This window comes from Rutidosis leptorrhynchoides, chromosome 11 (assembly GCF_046630445.1).
Source record: "Rutidosis leptorrhynchoides isolate AG116_Rl617_1_P2 chromosome 11, CSIRO_AGI_Rlap_v1, whole genome shotgun sequence".
Taxonomy (NCBI): domain Eukaryota; kingdom Viridiplantae; phylum Streptophyta; class Magnoliopsida; order Asterales; family Asteraceae; genus Rutidosis; species Rutidosis leptorrhynchoides.
Window position 1 is genome coordinate 249,818,462 of NC_092343.1, and position 21,929 is coordinate 249,840,390.

Below are 21,929 nucleotides of genomic sequence, written 5' to 3' on the forward strand. Positions count from 1 at the left end.
GAGATCCTTGTACATCTTCCCCGTTCCAGGATGTATTGAGTATCTGGTTTTATGAGCTTCTCTAAGTACCATTTCTCTCATATCTCCAAATTTTGGTACCCAAATCCTTTCAGCCCTATACCGGGTTCCGTCTTCCTGAATATTAAGATGCTTCTCCGATCCTTTGGGTATTTCATCCTTTAAATTTCCCTCTTTTAAAACTCCTTGTTGCGCCTCCTTTATTTGAGTAGTAAGGTTATTATGAATCATTATATTCATAGATTTTACTCGAATGGGTTCTCTGTCCTTCCTGCTCAAGGCATCGGCTACCACATTTGCCTTCCCCGGGTGGTAACGAATCTCAAAGTCGTAATCATTCAACAATTCAATCCACCTACGCTGCCTCATATTCAGTTGTTTCTGATTAAATATGTGTTGAAGACTTTTGTGGTCGGTATATATAATACTTTTGACCCCATATAAGTAGTGCCTCCAAGTCTTTAATGCAAAAACAACCGCGCCTAATTCCAAATCATGCGTCGTATAATTTTGTTCGTGAATCTTCAATTGTCTAGACGCATAAGCAATCACCTTCGTTCGTTGCATTAATACACAACCGAGACCTTGCTTTGATGCGTCACAATAAATCACAAAATCATCATTCCCTTCAGGCAATGACAATATAGGTGCCGTAGTTAGCTTTTTCTTCAATAACTGAAACGCTTTCTCTTGTTCATCATTCCATTCAAATTTCTTCCCTTTATGCGTTAATGCAGTCAAGGGTTTTGCTATTCTGGAAAAGTCTTGGATGAACCTTCTGTAGTAACCAGCTAGTCCTAAAAACTGGCGTATGTGTTTCGGAGTTTTCGGGGTTTCCCACTTTTCAACAGTTTCTATCTTTGCCGGATCCACCTTAATGCCTTCTTTGTTCACTATGTGACCGAGGAATTGAACTTCTTCCAACCAAAATGCACACTTTGAAAACTTAGCGTACAATTCTTCCTTCCTCAATACTTCTAACACCTTTCTCAAATGTTCACCGTGTTCTTGGTCATTCTTTGAGTAAATAAGTATGTCATCAATGAAAACAATGACAAACTTGTCAAGGTATGGTCCACACACTCGGTTCATAAGGTCCATGAACACAGCTGGTGCATTAGTTAAACCAAACGGCATGACCATAAACTCGTAATGACCGTAACGTGTTCTGAAAGCAGTCTTTGGAATATCATCTTCTTTCACCCGCATTTGATGATACCCGGAACGTAAGTCAATCTTTGAATAAACAGACGAGCCTTGTAGTTGATCAAATAAGTCGTCGATTCTCGGTAGTGGGTAGCGGTTCTTGATGGTAAGTTTGTTCAACTCTCGGTAGTCGATACACAACCTAAATGTACCATCTTTCTTCTTGACAAACAAAACAGGAGCTCCCCATGGTGATGTGCTTGGTCGAATGAAACCACGCTCTAAAAGTTCTTGTAATTGGCTTTGCAGTTCTTTCATCTCGCTGGGTGCGAGTCTGTAAGGAGCTCGAGCTATTGGTGCAGCTCCTGGTACAAGATCTATTTGAAATTCAACGGATCGATGTGGGGGTAATCCCGGTAATTCTTTCGGAAATACATCGGGAAATTCTTTTGTAATGGGAACATCATTGATGCTCTTTTCTTCAGTTTGTACTTTCTCGACGTGTGCTAGAACAGCATAGCAACCTTTTCTTATTAGTTTTTGTGCCTTCAAATTACTAATAAGATGTAGCTTCGTGTTGCCCTTTTCTCCGTACACCATTAAGGGTTTTCCTTTTTCTCGTATAATGCGAATTGCATTTTTGTAACAAACGATCTCCGCTTTCACTTCTTTCAACCAGTCCATACCGATTATCACATCAAAACTCCCTAACTCTACTGGTATCAAATCAATCTTAAATGTTTCGCTAACCAGTTTAATTTCTCGATTCCGACATATATTATCTGCTGAAATTAATTTACCATTTGCTAATTCGAGTAAAAATTTACTATCCAAAGGCGTCAATGGACAACTTAATTTAGCACAAAAATCTCTACTCATATAGCTTCTATCCGCACCCGAATCAAATAAAACGTAAGCAGATTTATTGTCAATAAGAAACGTACCCGTAACAAGCTCCGGGTCTTCCTGTGCCTCTACCGCATTAATATTGAAAACTCTTCCACGGCCTTGTCCATTCGTGTTCATCTGGTTCGGGCAATTTCTAATAATGTGGCCTGGTTTTCCACATTTATAACAAACTACATTGGCATAACTTGCTCCGACACTACTTGCTCCGCCATTACTCGTTCCGACACCATTTGTTCCTTTCGTTCTATTAACCCCTGGTCCGTAGACCTCACACTTCGCCGCGCTATGACCATTTCTTTTACACTTGTTGCAAAATTTGGTGCAGAACCCCGAGTGATTCTTTTCACACCTTTGGCATAGTTGCTTCTGATTGTTGTTGTTGTTGCGGTTATTATTGTTGTTGGGATGATTGTTGTAGTTGCTGTTGTTGTTGTTGTTGTTGTTGTTGTTGTTGTTGGGCCGTTTGTTGTAGTTGCGATTGATGTTGCGATTGTTGGGATAATTGTTGCGATTATTGTTGTAATTGCTGTTGTTGTTGTATTGGTGATTCTTATCACCGTTTTCCTCCCACTTTCTTTTGACTTGCTTCACATTGGCCTCTTCAGCAGTCTGTTCTTTAATTCTTTCTTCAATCTGGTTCACTAGTTTGTGAGCCATTCTACATGCCTGTTGTATGGAGGCGGGCTCGTGTGAACTTATATCTTCTTGGATTCTTTCCGGTAATCCTTTCACAAACGCGTCGATCTTCTCTTCCTCATCTTCGAATGCTCCCGGACACAATAGGCACAATTCTGTGAATCGTCTTTCGTACGTGGTAATATCAAATCCTTGGGTTCGTAACCCTCTAAGTTCTGTCTTGAGCTTATTGACCTCGGTTCTGGGACGGTACTTCTCGTTCATCAAGTGCTTGAATGCTGACCACGGTAGTGCGTACGCATCATCTTGTCCCACTTGCTCTAGATAGGTATTCCACCATGTTAACGCAGAACCTGTGAAGGTATGCGTAGCTTACTTCACTTTGTCCTCTTCAGTACACTTACTTATGGCAAACACCGATTCAACCTTCTCGGTCCACCGTTTCAATCCGATCGGTCCTTCGGTTCCATCAAATTCCAAAGGTTTGCAGGCAGTGAATTCTTTGTAGGTGCATCCTACACGATTTCCTGTACTGCTAGATCCAAGGTTATTGTTGGTATGTAGCGCAGCCTGTACTGCGGCTATGTTTGAAGCTAGAAAAGTACGGAATTCCTCTTCATTCATATTCACGGTGTGTCGAGTAGTCGGTGCCATTTCCTTCAAAATAGTTAAATGGAACAAGTTAATCATACAGAATATTAAGAGTAGTTAATAGTATTTCGTAGCATAATATGAACTCATTTATAAAAGCTTTTTCTTCATATTAGCGTTTTATAAGTTTAAATTCGGGTAGTACCTACCCGTTAAGTTCATACTTAGTAGCTAATATACAATTCAACTACTACAATTCTATATGAAAAACTGATTGTAATAATATTTCGCGTTCAAACTTTTATACAATATTTTACAAATTTACAATACCGCTTATTTTACATAAAGCATGAAATATAGCACACAATAACTTTGATACAAGATAGTTGTGAAGACAATTCTAGCTAGTACACAAGTCGTTCGGCAAAGGAAATAAAGACACGTAATTCATACGTCCAGAAACAAGTCATGCATTCTGGTTTTACTAGGACTACTTCCCATCCTTGGTCTTGTGCAACATAACCGTTATGGCCATTGATAAGACAGCGTGTTGTAACGTCATCAAAGGGACGAGGGTTACGTAATGTCCAACAGTCCCGTAATAATCTAAAAACCTCATTTCTTACCCCAATTACCGACTCCGTCACTTGTGGAAACGTTTTGTTTAATAGTTGTAGCCCGATGTTCTTGTTCTCACTTTGGTGAGAAGCGAACATTACTAATCCGTAAGCATAACATGCTTCTTTATGTTGCATGTTAGCCGCTTTTTCTAAATCACGAAGTCCAATATTCGGATATATTGAGTCAAAATAATTTCTTAACCCGTTGCGCAAAATAGCATTTGGGTTCCCCGCAATATATGCGTCAAAGTAAACACATCGTAACTTATGGGTTTCCCAATGTGATATCCCCCATCTTTCAAACGAAAGTCTCTTATAAACCAAGACATTCTTGGAACGTTCTTCGAATGTCTTACAAACTGATCTCGCCTTAAATAGTTGTGCCGAAGAATTCTGGCCGACTCTAGACAAGATTTCATCAATCATGTCTCCGGGTAGGTCTCTTAAAATATTGGGTTGTCTATCCATTTTGTGTTTTTAAACTGTAAAATAGACAAGAGTTAGATTCATAAAAAAAAAATACTTATTAATACAAGCAATTTTTACATATATCATAAAGCATAAGAACACTATATTCCATATATTACACCACACGAATACAACTATCTTATTCCGACTCGCTCGTTTCTTCTTCTTCGGTTTTGGTTCGTTTTGCCAAGTTTCTAGGGATATATGATGTTCCCCTAATACGAGCCGTCGTTGTCCACATTGGTTTAGAAAAACCTGGTGGTTTAGAGGTTCCCGGGTCATTGTTACAACTTAAGGACTTCGGGGGTTGACGATACATATAAAGTTCATCGGGGTTGGAATTAGATTTCTCTATTTTTATGCCCTTTCCCTTATTATTTTCTTTTGCCTTTTTAAATTCAGTTGGGGTAATTTCTATAACATCATCGGAATTCTCGTCGAAATCCGATTCATCGGAGAATTGGTAATCCTCCCAATATTTTGCTTCCTTGGCGGAAACACCATTGACCATAATTAACTTTGGTCGGTTGGTTGAGGATTTTCTTTTACTTAACCGTTTTATTATTTCCCCCACCGGTTCTAGTTCTTCATCCGGTTCCGATTCTTCTTCCGGTTCCGATTCTTCTTCCGGTTCCGACTCTTTTTCCGGTTCCTCTTCGGGAACTTGTGAATCAGTCCACAAATCATTCCAATTTACATTTGACTCTTCATTATTATTAGGTGAGTCAATGGGACTTGTTCTAGAGGTAGACATCTATCACATAATATCAAACACGTTAAGAGATTAATATATCACATAATATTCATATGTTAAAAATATATAGTTTCCAACAAAAATGTTAAGCAATCATTTTTAAAGAAAACACGGTCGAAGTCCAGACTCACTAATGCATCCTAACAAACTCGATAAGACACACTAATGCAAATTTTCTGGTTCTCTAAGACCAACGCTCTGATACCAACTGAAATGTCCCGTTCTTATTGATTAAAAACGTTCCATATTAATTGATTTCGTTGCGAGGTTTTGACCTCTATATGAGACGTTTTTCAAAGACTGCATTCATTTTTAAAACAAACCATAACCTTTATTTCATAGATAAAGGTTTTAAAAAAAACTTTACGTAGATTATCAAATAATGATAATCTAAAATATCCTGTTTACACACGACCATTACATAATGGTTTACAATACAAATATGTTACAACAAAATAAGTTTCTTGAATGCAGTTTTTACACAATATCATACAAGCATGGACTCCAAATCTCGTCCTTATTTAAGTATGCGACAGCGGAAGCTCTTAATAATCACCTGAGAATAAACATGCTTAAAACGTCAACAAAAATGTTGGTGAGTTATAGGTTTAACCTACATATATCAAATCATAATAATAGACCACAAGATTTCATATTTCAATACACATCCCATACATAGAGATAAAAATCATTCATATGGTGAACACCTGGTAACCGACATTAACAAGATGCATATATAAGAATATCCCCATCATTCCGGGACACCCTTCGGATATGATATAAATTTCGAAGTACTAAAGCATCCGGTACTTTGGATGGGGTTTGTTAGGCCCAATAGATCTATCTTTAGGATTCGCGTCAATTAGGGTGTCTGTTCCCTAATTCTTAGATTACCAGACTTAATAAAAAGGGGCATATTCGATTTCGATAATTCAACCATAGAATGTAGTTTCACGTACTTGTGTCTATTTTGTAAATCATTTATAAATCATTTATAAAACCTGCATGTATTCTCATCCCAAAAATATTAGATTTTAAAAGTGGGACTATAACTCACTTTCACAGATTTTTACTTCGTCGGGAAGTAAGACTTGGCCACTGGTTGATTCACGAACCTATAACAATATATACATATATATCAAAGTATGTTCAAAATATATTTACAACACTTTTAATATATTTTGATGTTTTAAGTTTATTAAGTCAGCTGTCCTCGTTAGTAACCTACAACTAGTTGTCCACAGTTAGATGTACAGAAATAAATCGATAAATATTATCTTGAATCAATCCACGACCCAGTGTATACGTATCTCAGTATTGATCACAACTCAAACTATATATATTTTGGAATCAACCTCAACCCTGTATAGCTAACTCCAACATTCACATATAGAGTGTCTATGGTTGTTCCGAAATATATATAGATGTGTCGACATGATAGGTCGAAACATTGTATACGTGTCTATGGTATCTCAAGATTACATAATATATAATACAAGTTGATTAAGTTATGGTTGGAATAGATTTGTTACCAATTTTCACGTAGCTAAAATGAGAAAAATTATCCAATCTTGTTTTACCCATAACTTCTTCATTTTAAATCCGTTTTGAGTGAATCAAATTGCTATGGTTTCATATTGAACTCTATTTTATGAATCTAAACAAAAAAAGTATAGGTTTCTAGTTGGAAAAATAAGTTACAAGTCATTTTTGTAAAGGTAGTCATTTCAGTCGAAAGAACGACGTCTAGATGACCATTTTAGAAAACATACTTCCACTTTGAGTTTAACCATAATTTTTGGATATAGTTTCATGTTCATAATAAAAATCATTTTCTCAGAATAACAACTTTTAAATCAAAGTTTATCATAGTTTTTAATTAACTAACCCAAAACAGCCCGCGGTGTTACTACGACGGCGTAAATCCGGTTTTACGGTGTTTTTCGTGTTTCCAGGTTTTAAATCATTAAGTTAGCATATCATATAGATATAGAACATGTGTTTAGTTGATTTTAAAAGTCAAGTTAGAAGGATTAACTTTTGTTTGCGAACAAGTTTAGAATTAACTAAACTATGTTCTAGTGATTACAAGTTTAAACCTTCGAATAAGATAGCTTTATATGTATGAATCGAATGATGTTATGAACATCATTACTACCTTAAGTTCCTTGGATGAACCTACTGGAAAAGAGAAAAATGGATCTAGCTTCAATGGATCCTTGGATGGCTCAAAGTTCTTGAAGCAAAATCATGACACGAAAACAAGTTCAAGTAAGATCATCACTTGAAATAAGATTGTTATAGTTATAGAAATTGAACCAAAGTTTGAATATGATTATTACCTTGTATTAGAATGATAACCTACTGTAAGAAACAAAGATTTCTTGAGGTTGGATGATCACCTTACAAGATTGGAAGTGAGCTAGCAAACTTGAAAGTATTCTTGATTTTATGAAACTAGAACTTTTGGAATTTATTGTAGTGACCCGAACTTTTCCATGTTTATATATATTAATTGAGATTGATGTTTACATGATTAAATGTTTCCAACATGTTAAGCAATCAAACTTGTTAAGACTTGATTAATTGAAATAGGTTTCATATAGACAATTGACCACCCAAGTTGACCGGTGATTCACGAACGTTAAAACTTGTAAAAAAAACTATATAATGACATATATATGGTTATATATATATTTAACATGATATTATGATAAGTAAACATATCATTAATTATATTAACAATGAACTACATATGTAAAAACAAGACTACTAACTTAATGATTTTGAAACGAGACATATATGTAACGTTTATCGTTGTAACGACATTTAATGTATATATATCATATTAAGAGATATTCGTACATCATAATATCATGATAATATAATAATTTAAAATCTCTTTTGATATTATAAACATTGGGTTAACAACATTTAACAAGATCGTTAACCTAAAGGTTTCAAAACAACACTTACATGTAACGACTAACGATGACTTAACGACTCAGTTAAAATGTATATACATGTAGTGTTTTAATATGTATTTATACACTTTTGAAAGACTTCAATACACTTATCAAAATACTTCTACTTAACAAAAATGCTTACAATTACATTCTCGTTCAGTTTCATCAACAATTCTACTCGTATGCACCCGTATTCGTACTCGTACAATACACAGCTTTTAGATGTATGTACTATTGGTATATACACTCCAATGATCAGCTCTTAGCAGCCCATGTGAGTCACCTAACACATGTGGGAACCATCATTTGGCAACTAGCATGAAATATCTCATAAGATTACAAAAATATGAGTAATCATTCATGACTTATTTACATGAAAACAAAATTACATATCCTTTATATCTAATCCATACACCAACGACCAAAAACACCTACAAACACTTTCATTCTTCAATTTTCTTCATCTAATTGAACTCTCTCAAGTTCTATCTTCAAGTTCTAAGTGTTCTTCATAAATTCCAAAAGTTCTAGTTTCATAAAATCAAGAATACTTTCAAGTTTGCTAGCTCACTTCCAATCTTGTAAGGTGATCATCCAACCTCAAGAAATCTTTGTTTCTTACAGTAGGTTATCATTCTAATACAAGGTAATAATCATATTCAAACTTTGGTTCAATTTCTATAACTATAACAATCTTATTTCAAGTGATGATCTTACTTGAACTTGTTTTCGTGTCATGATTTTGCTTCAAGAACTTTGAGCCATCCAAGGATCCATTGAAGCTAGATCCATTTTTCTCTTTTCCAGTAGGTTCATCCAAGGAACTTAAGGTAGTAATGATGTTCATAACATCATTCAATTCATACATATAAAGCTATCTTATTCGAAGGTTTAAACTTGTAATCACTAGAACATAGTTTAGTTAATTCTAAACTTGTTCGCAAACAAAAGTTAATCCTTCTAACTTGACTTTTAAAATCAACTAAACACATGTTCTATATCTATATGATATGCTAACTTAATGATTTAAAACCTGGAAACACGAAAAACACCGTAAAACCGGATTTACGCCGTCGTAGTAACACCGCGGGCTGTTTTGGGTTAGTTAATTAAAAACTATGATAAACTTTGATTTAAAAGTTGTTATTCTGAGAAAATGATTTTTATTATGAACATGAAACTATATCCAAAAATTATGGTTAAACTCAAAGTGGAAGTATGTTTTCTAAAATGGTCATCTAGACGTCGTTCTTTCGACTGAAATGACTACCTTTACAAAAACGACTTGTAACTTATTTTTCCGACTAGAAACCTATATTTTTTTTGTTTAGATTCATAAAATAGAGTTCAATATGAAACCATAGCAATTTGATTCACTCAAAACGGATTTAAAATGAAGAAGTTATGGGTAAAACAAGATTGGATAATTTTTCTCATTTTAGCTACGTGAAAATTGGTAACAAATCTATTCCAACCATAACTTAATCAACTTGTATTATATATTATGTAATCTTGAGATACCATAGACACGTATACAATGTTTCGACCTATCATGTCGACACATCTATATATATTTCGGAACAACCATAGACACTCTATATGTGAATGTTGGAGTTAGCTATACAGGGTTGAGGTTGATTCCAAAATATATATAGTTTGAGTTGTGATCAATACTGAGATACGTATACACTGGGTCGTGGATTGATTCAAGATAATATTTATCGATTTATTTCTGTACATCTAACTGTGGACAACTAGTTGTAGGTTACTAACGAGGACAGCTGACTTAATAAACTTAAAACATCAAAATATATTAAAAGTGTTGTAAATATATTTTGAACATACTTTGATATATATGTATATATTGTTATAGGTTCGTGAATCAACCAGTGGCCAAGTCTTACTTCCCGACGAAGTAAAAATCTGTGAAATTGAGTTATAGTCCCACTTTTAAAATCTAATATTTTTGGAATGAGAATACATGCAGGTTTTATAAATGATTTACAAAATAGACACAAGTACGTGAAACTACATTCTATGGTTGAATTATCGAAATCGAATATGCCCCTTTTTATTAAGTCTGGTAATCTAAGAATTAGGGAACAGACACCCTAATTGACGCGAATCCTAAAGATAGATCTATTGGGCCTAACAAACCCCATCCAAAGTACCGGATGCTTTAGTACTTCGAAATTTATATCATATCCGAAGGGTGTCCCGGAATGATGGGGATATTCTTATATATGCATCTTGTTATTGTCGGTTACCAGGTGTTCACCATATGAATGATTTTTATCTCTATGTATGGGATGTGTATTGAAATATGAAATCTTGTGGTCTATTGTTACGATTTGATATATATAGGTTAAACCTATAACTCACCAACATTTTTGTTGACGTTTTAAGCATGTTTATTCTCAGGTGATTATTAAGAGCTTCCGCTGTCGCATAATTAAATAAGGACAAGATTTGGAGTCCATGCTTGTATGATATTGTGTAAAAACTGCATTCAAGAAACTTATTTTGTTGTAACATATTTGTATTGTAAACCATTATGTAATGGTCGTGTGTAAACAGGATATTTTAGATTATCATTATTTGATAAACTACGTAAAGCCTTTTAAACCTTTATTGATGAAATAAAGGTTATGGTTTGTTTAAAAATGAATGCAGTCTTTGAAAAACGTCTCATATAGAGGTCAAAACCTCGCAACGAAATCAATTAATATGGAACGTTTTTAATCAATAAGAACGGGACATTTCAGTTGGTATCAGAGCGTTGGTCTTAGAGAACCAGAAAATTTGCATTAGTGTGTCTTATCGAGTTTGTTAGGATGCATTAGTGAGTCTGGACTTCGACCGTATTTTCTTTAAAAATGATTGCTAAACATTTTTGTTGGAAACTATATATTTTTAACATATGAATATTATGTGATATATTAATCTCTTAACGTGTTTGATATTATGTGATAGATGTCTACCTCTAGAACAAGTCCCATTGACTCACCTAATAATAATGAAGAGTCAAATATAAATTGGAATGATTTGTGGACTGATTCACAAGTTCCCGAAGAGGAACCGGAAGAAGAGTCGGAACCGGAAGAAGAATCGGAACCGGAAGAAGAATCGGAACCGGATGAAGAAATAGAACCGGTGGGGGAAATAATAAAACGGTTAAGTAAAAGAAAATCCTCAACCAACCGACCAAAGTTAATTATGGTCAATGGTGTTTCCGCCAAGGAAGCAAAATATTGGGAGGATTACCAATTCTCCGATGAATCGGATTTCGACGAGAATTCCGATGATGTTATAGAAATTACCCCAACTGAATTTAAAAAGGCAAAAGAAAATAATAAGGGAAAGGGCATAAAAATAGAGAAATCTAATTCCAACCCCGATGAACTTTATATGTATCGTCAACCCCCGAAGTCCTTAAGTTGTAACAATGACCCGGGAACCTCTAAACCACCAGGTTTTTCTAAACCAATGTGGACAACGACGGCTCGTATTAGGGGAACATCATATATCCCTAGAAACTTGGCAAAACGAACCAAAACCGAAGAAGAAGAAACGAGCGAGTCGGAATAAGATAGTTGTATTCGTGTGGTGTAATATATGGAATATAGTGTTCTTATGCTTTATGATATATGTAAAAATTGCTTGTATTAATAAGTATTTTTTTTATGAATCTAACTCTTGTCTATTTTACAGTTTAAAAACACAAAATGGATAGACAACCCAATATTTTAAGAGACCTACCCGGAGACATGATTGATGAAATCTTGTCTAGAGTCGGCCAGAATTCTTCGGCACAACTATTTAAGGCGAGATCAGTTTGTAAGACATTCGAAGAACGTTCCAAGAATGTCTTGGTTTATAAGAGACTTTCGTTTGAAAGATGGGGGATATCACATTGGGAAACCCATAAGTTACGATGTGTTTACTTTGACGCATATATTGCGGGGAACCCAAATGCTATTTTACGCAACGGGTTAAGAAATTATTTTGACTCAATATATCCGAATATTGGACTTCGTGATTTAGAAAAAGCGGCTAACATGCAACATAAAGAAGCATGTTATGCTTACGGATTAGTAATGTTCGCTTCTCACCAAAGTGAGAACAAGAACATCGGGCTACAACTATTAAACAAAACGTTTCCACAAGTGACGGAGTCAGTAATTGGGGTAAGAAATGAGGTTTTTAGATTATTACGGGACTGTTGGACATTACGTAACCCTCGTCCCTTTGATGACGTTACAACACGCTGTCTTATCAACGGCCATAACGGTTATGTTGCACAAGACCAAGGATGGGAAGTAGTCCTAGTAAAACCAGAATGCATGACTTGTTTCTGGACGTATGAATTACGTGTCTTTATTGCCTTTGCCGAACGACTTGTGTACTAGCTAGAATTGTCTTCACAACTATCTTGTATCAAAGTTATTGTGTGCTATATTTCATGCTTTATGTAAAATAAGCGGTATTGTAAGTTTGTAAAATATTGTATAAAAGTTTGAACGCGAAATATTATTACAATCAGTTTTTCATATAGAATTGTAGTAGTTGAATTGTATATTAGCTACTAAGTATGAACTTAACGGGTAGGTACTACCCGAATTTAAACTTATAAAACGCTAATATGAAGAAAAAGCTTTTATAAATGAGTTCATATTATGCTACGAAATACTATTAACTACTCTTAATATTCTGTATGATTAACTTGTTCCATTTAACTATTTTGAAGGAAATGGCACCGACTACTCGACACACCGTGAATATGAATGAAGAGGAATTCCGTACTTTTCTAGCTTCAAACATAGCCGCAGTACAGGCTGCGCTACATACCAACAATAACCTTGGATCTAGCAGTACAGGAAATCGTGTAGGATGCACCTACAAAGAATTCACTGCCTGCAAACCTTTGGAATTTGATGGAACCGAAGGACCGATCGGATTGAAACGGTGGACCGAGAAGGTTGAATCGGTGTTTGCCATAAGTAAGTGTACTGAAGAGGACAAAGTGAAGTACGCTACGCATACCTTCACAGGTTCTGCGTTAACATGGTGGAATACCTATCTAGAGCAAGTGGGACAAGATGATGCGTACGCACTACCGTGGTCAGCATTCAAGCACTTGATGAACGAGAAGTACCGTCCCAGAACCGAGGTCAATAAGCTCAAGACAGAACTTAGAGGGTTACGAACCCAAGGATTTGATATTACCACGTACGAAAGACGATTCACAGAATTGTGCCTATTGTGTCCGGGAGCATTCGAAGATGAGGAAGAGAAGATCGACGCGTTTGTGAAAGGATTACCGGAAAGAATCCAAGAAGATATAAGTTCACACGAGCCCGCCTCCATACAACAGGCATGTAGAATGGCTCACAAACTAGTGAACCAGATTGAAGAAAGAATTAAAGAACAGACTGCTGAAGAGGCCAATGTGAAGCAAGTCAAAAGAAAGTGGGAGGAAAACGGTGATAAGAATCACCAATACAACAACAACAGCAATTACAACAATAATCGCAACAATTATCCCAACAATCGCAACATCAATCGCAACTACAACAAACGGCCCAACAACAACAACAACAACAACAACAGCAACTACAACAATCATCCCAACAACAATAATAACTGCAACAACAACAACAATCAGAAGCAACTATGCCAAAGGTGTGAAAAGAATCACTCGGGGTTCTGCACCAAATTTTGCAACAAGTGTAAAAGAAATGGTCATAGCGCGGCGAAGTGTGAGGTCTACGGACCAGGGGTTAATAGAACGAAAGGAACAAATGGTGTCGGAACGAGTAATGGCGGAGCAAGTAGTGTCGGAGCAAGTTATGCCAATGTAGTTTGTTATAAATGTGGAAAACCAGGCCACATTATTAGAAATTGCCCGAACCAGGAGAACACGAATGGACAAGGCCGTGGAAGAGTTTTCAATATTAATGCGGTAGAGGCACAGGAAGACCCGGAGCTTGTTACGGGTACGTTTCTTATTGACAATAAATCTGCTTACGTTTTATTTGATTCGGGTGCGGATAGAAGCTATATGAGTAGAGATTTTTGTGCTAAATTAAGTTGTCCATTGACGCCTTTGGATAGTAAATTTTTACTCGAATTAGCAAATGGTAAATTAATTTCAGCAGATAATATATGTCGGAATCGAGAAATTAAACTGGTTAGCGAAACATTTAAGATTGATTTGATACCAGTAGAGTTAGGGAGTTTTGATGTGATAATCGGTATGGACTGGTTGAAAGAAGTGAAAGCGGAGATCGTTTGTTACAAAAATGCAATTCGCATTATACGAGAAAAAGGAAAACCCTTAATGGTGTACGGAGAAAAGGGCAACACGAAGCTACATCTTATTAGTAATTTGAAGGCACAAAAACTAATAAGAAAAGGTTGCTATGCTGTTCTAGCACACGTCGAGAAAGTACAAACTGAAGAAAAGAGCATCAATGATGTTCCCATTGCAAAAGAATTTCCCGATGTATTTCCGAAAGAATTACCGGGATTACCCCCACATCGATTCGTTGAATTTCAAATAGATCTTGTACCAGGAGCTGCACCAATAGCTCGTGCTCCTTACAGACTCGCACCCAGCGAGATGAAAGAACTGCAAAGCCAATTACAAGAACTTTTAGAGCGTGGTTTCATTCGACCAAGCACATCACCGTGGGGAGCTCCTGTTTTGTTTGTCAAGAAGAAAGATGGTACATTCAGGTTGTGTATCGACTACCGAGAGTTGAACAAACTTACCATCAAGAACCGCTACCCACTACCGAGAATCGACGACTTATTTGATCAACTACAAGGCTCGTCTGTTTATTCAAAGATAGACTTACGTTCCGGGTATCATCAAATGCGGGTGAAAGAAGATGATATTCCAAAGACTGCTTTCAGAACACGTTACGGTCATTACGAGTTTATGGTCATGCCGTTTGGTTTAACTAATGCACCAGCTGTGTTCATGGACCTTATGAACCGAGTGTGTGGACCATACCTTGACAAGTTTGTCATTGTTTTCATTGATGACATACTTATTTACTCAAAGAATGACCAAGAACACGGTGAACATTTGAGAAAGGTGTTAGAAGTATTGAGGAAGGAAGAATTGTACGCTAAGTTTTCAAAGTGTGCATTTTGGTTGGAAGAAGTTCAATTCCTCGGTCACATAGTGAACAAAGAAGGTATTAAGGTGGATCCGGCAAAGATAGAAACTGTTGAAAAGTGGGAAACCCCGAAAACTCCGAAACACATACGCCAGTTTTTAGGACTAGCTGGTTACTACAGAAGGTTCATCCAAGACTTTTCCAGAATAGCAAAACCCTTGACTGCATTAACGCATAAAGGGAAGAAATTTGAATGGAATGATGAACAAGAGAAAGCGTTTCAGTTATTGAAGAAAAAGCTAACTACGGCACCTATATTGTCATTGCCTGAAGGGAATGATGATTTTGTGATTTATTGTGACGCATCAAAGCAAGGTCTCGGTTGTGTATTAATGCAACGAACGAAGGTGATTGCTTATGCGTCTAGACAATTGAAGATTCACGAACAAAATTATACGACGCATGATTTGGAATTAGGCGCGGTTGTTTTTGCATTAAAGACTTGGAGGCACTACTTATATGGGGTCAAAAGTATTATATATACCGACCACAAAAGTCTTCAACACATATTTAATCAGAAACAACTGAATATGAGGCAGCGTAGGTGGATTGAATTATTGAATGATTACGATTTTGAGATTCGTTACCACCCGGGAAAGGCAAATGTGGTAGCCGATGCCTTGAGCAGGAAGGATAGAGAACCCATTCGAGTAAAATCTATGAATATAATGATTCATAATAACATTACTACTCAAATAAAGGAGGCGCAACAAGGAGTTTTAAAAGAGGGAAATTTAAAGGATGAAATACCCAAAGGATCGGAGAAGCATCTTAATATTCGGGAAGACGGAACCCGGTATAGGGCTGAAAGGATTTGGGTACCAAAATTTGGAGATATGAGAGAAATGGTACTTAGAGAAGCTCATAAAACCAGATACTCAATACATCCTGGAACGGGGAAGATGTACAAGGATCTCAAGAAACATTTTTGGTGGCCGGGTATGAAAGCCGATGTTGCTAAATACGTAGGGGAATGTTTGACGTGTTCTAAGGTCAAAGCTGAGCATCAGAAACCATCAGGTCTACTTCAACAACCCGAAATCCCGGAATGGAAATGGGAAAACATTACCATGGATTTCATCACTAAATTGCCAAGGACTGCAAGTGGTTTTGATACTATTTGGGTAATAGTTGATCGTCTCACCAAATCAGCACACTTCCTACCAATAAGAGAAGATGACAAGATGGAGAAGATAGCACGACTGTATTTGAAGGAAGTCGTCTCCAGACATGGAATACCAATCTCTATTATCTCTGATAGGGATGGCAGATTTATTTCAAGATTCTGGCAGACATTACAGCAAGCATTAGGAACTCGTCTAGACATGAGTACTGCCTATCATCCACAAACTGATGGGCAGAGCGAAAGGACGATACAAACGCTTGAAGACATGCTACGAGCATGTGTTATTGATTTCGGAAACAGTTGGGATCGACATCTACCGTTAGCAGAATTTTCCTACAACAACAGCTACCATTCAAGCATTGAGATGGCGCCGTTTGAAGCACTTTATGGTAGAAAGTGCAGGTCTCCGATTTGTTAGAGTGAGGTGGGGGATAGACAGATTACGGGTCCGGAGATTATACAAGAAACTACCGAGAAGATCATCCAAATTCAACAACGGTTGAAAACCGCCCAAAGTCGACAAAAGAGCTACGCTGACATTAAAAGAAAAGATATAGAATTTGAAATTGGAGAGATGGTCATGCTTAAAGTTTCACCTTGGAAAGGCGTTGTTCGATTTGGTAAACGAGGGAAATTAAATCCAAGGTATATTGGACCATTCAAGATTATTGATCGTGTCGGACCAGTAGCTTACCGACTTGAGTTACCTCAACAACTCGCGGCTGTACATAACACTTTCCACGTCTCGAATTTGAAGAAATGTTTTGCTAAAGAAGATCTCACTATTCCGTTAGATGAAATCCAAATCAACGAAAAACTCCAATTCATCGAAGAACCCGTCGAAATAATGGATCGTGAGGTTAAAAGACTTAAGCAAAACAAGATACCAATTGTTAAGGTTCGATGGAATGCTCGTAGAGGACCCGAGTTCACCTGGGAGCGTGAAGATCAGATGAAGAAGAAATACCCGCATCTATTTCCAGAAGATTCGTCAACACCTTCAACAGCTTAAAATTTCGGGACGAAATTTATTTAACGGGTAGGTACTGTAGTGACCCGAACTTTTCCATGTTTATATATATTAATTGAGATTGATGTTTACATGATTAAATGTTTCCAACATGTTAAGCAATCAAACTTGTTAAGACTTGATTAATTGAAATAGGTTTCATATAGACAATTGACCACCCAAGTTGACCGGTGATTCACGAACGTTAAAACTTGTAAAAAAAACTATATAATGACATATATATGGTTATATATATATTTAACATGATATTATGATAAGTAAACATATCATTAATTATATTAACAATGAACTACATATGTAAAAACAAGACTACTAACTTAATGATTTTGAAACGAGACATATATGTAACGTTTATCGTTGTAACGACATTTAATGTATATATATATCATATTAAGAGATATTCGTACATCATAATATCATGATAATATAATAATTTAAAATCTCTTTTGATATTATAAACATTGGGTTAACAACATTTAACAAGATCGTTAACCTAAAGGTTTCAAAACAACACTTACATGTAACGACTAACGATGACTTAACGACTCAGTTAAAATGTATATACATGTAGTGTTTTAATATGTATTTATACACTTTTGAAAGACTTCAATACACTTATCAAAATACTTCTACTTAACAAAAATGCTTACAATTACATTCTCGTTCAGTTTCATCAACAATTCTACTCGTATGCACCCGTATTCGTACTCGTACAATACACAGCTTTTAGATGTATGTACTATTGGTATATACACTCCAATGATCAGCTCTTAGCAGCCCATGTGAGTCACCTAACACATGTGGGAACCATCATTTGGCAACTAGCATGAAATATCTCATAAGATTACAAAAATATGAGTAATCATTCATGACTTATTTACATGAAAACAAAATTACATATCCTTTATATCTAATCCATACACCAACGACCAAAAACACCTACAAACACTTTCATTCTTCAATTTTCTTCATCTAATTGAACTCTCTCAAGTTCTATCTTCAAGTTCTAAGTGTTCTTCATAAATTCCAAAAGTTCTAGTTTCATAAAATCAAGAATACTTTCAAGTTTGCTAGCTCACTTCCAATCTTGTAAGGTGATCATCCAACCTCAAGAAATATTTGTTTCTTACAGTAGGTTATCATTCTAATACAAGGTAATAATCATATTCAAACTTTGGTTCAATTTCTATAACTATAACAATCTTATTTCAAGTGATGATCTTACTTGAACTTGTTTTCGTGTCATGATTTTGCTTCAAGAACTTTGAGCCATCCAAGGATCCATTGAAGCTAGATCCATTTTTCTCTTTTCCAGTAGGTTCATCCAAGGAACTTAAGGTAGTAATGATGTTCATAACATCATTCGATTCATACATATAAAGCTATCTTATTCGAAGGTTTAAACTTGTAATCACTAGAACATAGTTTAGTTAATTCTAAACTTGTTCGCAAACAAAAGTTAATCCTTCTAACTTGACTTTTAAAATCAACTAAACACATGTTCTATATCTATATGATATGCTAACTTAATGATTTAAAACCTGGAAACACGAAAAACACCGTAAAACCGGATTTACGCCGTCGTAGTAACACCGCGGGCTGTTTTGGGTTAGTTAATTAAAAACTATGATAAACTTTGATTTAAAAGTTGTTATTCTGAGAAAATGATTTTTATTATGAACATGAAACTATATCCAAAAATTATGGTTAAACTCAAAGTGGAAGTATGTTTTCTAAAATGGGCATCTAGACGTCGTTCTTTCGACTGAAATGACTACCTTTACAAAAACGACTTGTAACTTATTTTTCCGACTAGAAACCTATATTTTTTTTGTTTAGATTCATAAAATAGAGTTCAATATGAAACCATAGCAATTTGATTCACTCAAAACGGATTTAAAATGAAGAAGTTATGGGTAAAACAAGATTGGATAATTTTTCTCATTTTAGCTACGTGAAAATTGGTAACAAATCTATTCCAACCATAACTTAATCAACTTGTATTATATATTATGTAATCTTGAGATACCATAGACACGTATACAATGTTTCGACCTATCATGTCGACACATCTATATATATTTCGGAACAACCATAGACACTCTATATGTGAATGTTGGAGTTAGCTATACAGGGTTGAGGTTGATTCCAAAATATATATAGTTTGAGTTGTGATCAATACTGAGATACGTATACACTGGGTCGTGGATTGATTCAAGATAATATTTATCGATTTATTTCTGTACATCTAACTGTGGACAACTAGTTGTAGGTTACTAACGAGGACAGCTGACTTAATAAACTTAAAACATCAAAATATATTAAAAGTGTTGTAAATATATTTTGAACATACTTTGATATATATGTATATATTGTTATAGGTTCGTGAATCAACCAGTGGCCAAGTCTTACTTCCCGACGAAGTAAAAATCTGTGAAAGTGAGTTATAGTCCCACTTTTAAAATCTAATATTTTTGGGATGAGAATACATGCAGGTTTTATAAATGATTTACAAAATAGACACAAGTACGTGAAACTACATTCTATGGTTGAATTATCGAAATCGAATATGCCCCTTTTTATTAAGTCTGGTAATCTAAGAATTAGGGAACAGACACCCTAATTGACGCGAATCCTAAAGATAGATCTATTGGGCCTAACAAACCCCATCCAAAGTACCGGATGCTTTAGTACTTCGAAATTTATATCATATCCGAAGGGTGTCCCGGAATGATGGGGATATTCTTATATATGCATCTTGTTATTGTCGGTTACCAGGTGTTCACCATATGAATGATTTTTATCTCTATGTATGGGATGTGTATTGAAATATGAAATCTTGTGGTCTATTGTTACGATTTGATATATATAGGTTAAACCTATAACTCACCAACATTTTTGTTGACGTTTTAAGCATGTTTATTCTCAGGTGATTATTAAGAGCTTCCGCTGTCGCATAATTAAATAAGGACAAGATTTGGAGTCCATGCTTGTATGATATTGTGTAAAAACTGCATTCAAGAAACTTATTTTGTTGTAACATATTTGTATTGTAAACCATTATGTAATGGTCGTGTGTAAACAGGATATTTTAGATTATCATTATTTGATAAACTACGTAAAGCCTTTTAAACCTTTATTGATGAAATAAAGGTTATGGTTTGTTTAAAAATGAATGCAGTCTTTGAAAAACGTCTCATATAGAGGTCAAAACCTCGCAACGAAATCAATTAATATGGAACGTTTTTAATCAATAAGAACGGGACATTTCATTTATGAAGAACACTTAGAACTTGAAGATAGAACTTGAGAGAGTTCAATTAGATGAAGAAAATTGAAGAATGAAAGTGTTTGTAGGTGTTTTTGGTCGTTGGTGTATGGATTAGATATAAAGGATATGTAATTTTGTTTTCATGTAAATAAGTCATGAATGATTACTCATATTTTTGTAATCTTATGAGATATTTCATGCTAGTTGCCAAATGATGGTTCCCACATGTGTTAGGTGACTCACATTGTAGTGACCCGAACTTTTCCATGTTTATATATATTAATTGAGATTGATATTTACATGATTAAATGTTTCCAACATGTTAAGCAATCAAACTTGTTAAGACTTGATTAATTGAAATATGTTTCATATAGACAATTGACCACCCAAGTTGACCGGTGATTCACGAACGTTAAAACTTGTAAAAACTATACGATGACATATATATGGTTATATATATAGTTAACATGTTTTTATTATAAGTATGTATCTCATTAGGTATTTTAACAATGAGTTATATACATAAAAATGAGACTATTAATTTAAGAAACTCGAAAACGATATATATAACGATTATCGTTATAACAACGTCTTACTAGGTACATATGAATCATATTAAGATATTGATACACTTGGTTAATTATGTTAAATGATAAGTAAATATATTATTAAGTGTATTAACAATGAAATACATATGTAAAAATAAGACTACTAACTTAATGATTTCGAAACGAGACATATATGTAACGATTATCGTTGTAACGACATTTAACTGTATATACATCATACTGAGATATATTATATATCATAATATCATGATAATATAACAATTTAATATCTCATTTGTTATAATAAACAATGGATTAACAACATTCAACAAGATCGTTAACCTAAAGGTTTCAAAACAATATTTACATGTAACGACTAACGATGACTTAACGACTCAGTTAAAATGTATATACATGTAGTGTTTTAATATGTATTCATACACTTTTGAAAGACTTCAAGACACTTATCAAAATACTTCTACTTAACAAAAATGCTTACAATTACATCCTCGTTCAGTTTCATCAACAATTCTACTCGTATGCACCCGTATTCGTACTCGTACAATACACAGCTTTTAGATGTATGTACTATTGGTATATACACTCCAATGATCAGCTCTTAGCAGCCCTTTTGAGTCACCTAACACATGTGGGAACCA